Here is a 3132-nt window from a genome sequence, read left to right as displayed (position 1 = left end):
GTATTCTATGGAGGTCTATGTTATACATGTTTAAAACACGACTTATGTATCTTACTCTCCTCCATTGGATAGAGACCCGGTGGTTTCAGAATGGTTAGGTAGTTGAGAGGTTCTTTTTCATTTTGATAAACGCCTAGCAAGGGAAGCGTTATCACGGGCTGTGTTATTTGTTGGTACCTTTGGCGAGCCAGGAACAAAAGAGTGTTCAATGTGAAGACCTGGACTCCACATGAAGTTATCACTGTTGCTGAGAAAGCCTATGTGGAATTTGCTGCCTCGAAGTCTCCCTCTCGATCTTCCTCCTCTCCGACCTTGTCGTCTCATCCTACAGAAGTTTGGAAAGCTCCGACGCCAGGTATTATCAAGGTCAATTGTGATGCCACCTTACCACATAATTTGTCAAAGGGAGGATTGGGCTATGTCTTTAGGGACCATCGTGGAAAGCTTATCAAGACCATATCGGTTCCACAATATTTTATCATAGCTGTTCAAGGTGAAGTTAAGGTGAAGCTCTGGCTAATAGGAGTGCTCTCTATCATGCTCTAGATCTGGGTTTTGTTGGCCTTGAAGTGGAATCTAATAGCAAAGAGGTCATTGAGTTGTGTCAAGATCAATTGCAGGTCTCACCTCTGGAAGCTGTTGTAGTGTTCCATGCTATTAATCTTCTTATGTCTTCTTTTACTTTAGAATCTTTTATTTATATTCCAAGGGCTATGAATGGCGTTGTAGATGCCCTGGTAAGGAAGGCCCTGTCCATATATCATGTGTAAGATAGATTGGCCGCATTCCGTTCCTTGGCTTGCTAGACTCTCCGAGTCTGAGGCTTTAGGTTGTAAACATGTTTATCCTAGTCAGTAAATCCACTTTCTAACAAAAAAAAATAACACGACCTCTGTAACATCCCCAACTTATGGATACGTTCAAAAGCATTATTGTCGTCTGATTTTATTTTATTATTTTCTTAGTATGTGTGCAGTATATCTGCCCAAAAACTCTTGTAACTGGATGTCTAGGATTTTTAAATGGCCATCCAATATAAGCCTCACTATACAGTTTACTTAGCTGTGCAAACTAGAAGTGTGATCCTTCATTTAGATGGGTAACTGTGTCACACCCCGCTCCCTACAACTAGGGACGTATGATTGGAATACCCCCCAGTATTCCACACTAACCCCAAGGACCTACACTTTGCAGTACCATGAACACCGATCCCGCAAATCAATCATAATTTAGAGTTGCAGCGAAAGATAAATAATATAGAAATGATAACAATAATTAATAGGTTTCAAAGCTAAAGTGATATCATATATGTAAGTGGCATTTTATTCCAATGGCAACATTGTCTCCTAATTATAAAGCATATAAACATAAGTATAAAAATTAAATCCGGCCTTTAATTACATTGTTCCCAAATGACATACTCAAATAAACATAAAGTAAAATTCATGTCCACTAGGCCCATGGCCCTCACTATTGTGCCCCATAGGCACACGCCTCATAAACATATCCCGCTCCATGATCCTCCTCGCCCAAAACTCCCCAAGCCTCGAACACCTCACCACCTTGGGTTTCCTGATCAACCTCAATTGGTTCAGCCACACCTGAATCCCCATCTAAAAAGAACGGCCCCTGGAGGGATGAGCTTCCAACTAAGCCCAATGAGCAATTAAACCATACAAGCAAACATAGACAATCATGTATGCACAATCCACCAGGATACAAGGAATGTATAATGAATTCATTTTATTATTATCCACTTAGCAAATAGAATGTCTAAGTCTTTGGGATAAAGTGCTACTGCAATGACCCTTAGATGGCATCACCGGCCTCCAGAGTTCACACAGATACTATCTGACGATGACACCTGAGTTGCGGTTGGAAACATGAGAGATTGGACCCCCTCACCAGGTTATCTGCAAGCCCCCGATATAACCCTAGCTCTCACCCAAATACCGGTGGTCTGTTGAGAATGACACCCCAGTTCGTCGGAAGCTACCATTGGTTACCCAACACCTTTCCCCCTATTGGTAAGGGTTGTAGCACAAGGGAGTATGATCCTAACTATATAAAGATACATGCATATGTATAGGCTAGAGGTCGAATCCCACATACAAGTAGATTGGGTGTGATACCAAAAACATGATCATTCGGTCACATCCTAATCCAAATCCATGGCACCAACACATTTCACCAATCACATTCACACATGTCATTCACAATACACCATTCTCACTTACCATTCACATCTCCATCTCATGGCGATCCCAAATCCGGCATCACTCACGGCACTTGGCTCCCATCAGCAACATTCACCACATATTCACATATCCTTTTCATTCACTAATTCACAATAACCAACTTCACCATAATCCATATCATATGATTCACAATATTTCATAATCAATAGCATGTCCTAATTCACTAGCATTCAACATGATTCATGTATTCTACCTTCACCTAACTACCTCATTCATCATTTTATCCAAACTCATAACCACATGTTCCCGCATATTCATAAGCATATAATAATTAACATTTCACATGCATGAATGACATCCTACCCAATCCACACAAAAACATTCCATAAAAGAAGGTTAAGTGTCTAATCCACTCATAAAGTCAAAGCGTGAGTAATTTAGGTTTCATGTAGTGTACGCTCGTCCTGTAAGTGTATGCTAGCCTAGCATGTCATCATACAAGTGCAAATTAGGTGAGAGAGTGTTAGGGTTTAAGATCTGGAGTTGGAACTCCAAAATAGCACCAAAATGGTCTAGGCGGATGATGCACTGGCGAATCATGCTGCATCATCCGCCAACTGGTGGACTGTGCAGACAGTGGCCTCAAAGGGATAGGGTAGACGATGCTCTGTTCTTCTAGGCGGATGATGGCATCGTCCACCTACTGTATCATCTGCCCAGGCCAAAAATTATAGGAAATGGCTTGGCTCCATTCCAATCTTTGGTCAATGGCCGTGGGGCCTTCAAGGGTATAAGAGGGAGTGTCCCTAGCCTCCAGGGAAGCCACCAATTCATAGGGTTTGATCCAATTAGGATCCACAAGGCATGAATTTGATTCCTCATACCAAATTCCCCTAAATGGACGTCTACAATGGGGTTTCATGGAATCTAAGCC

Source organism: Telopea speciosissima, chromosome 3 (genome assembly GCF_018873765.1).
Source record: "Telopea speciosissima isolate NSW1024214 ecotype Mountain lineage chromosome 3, Tspe_v1, whole genome shotgun sequence".
Lineage (NCBI taxonomy): Eukaryota > Viridiplantae > Streptophyta > Magnoliopsida > Proteales > Proteaceae > Telopea > Telopea speciosissima.
This window is presented reverse-complemented; position numbering follows the sequence as displayed.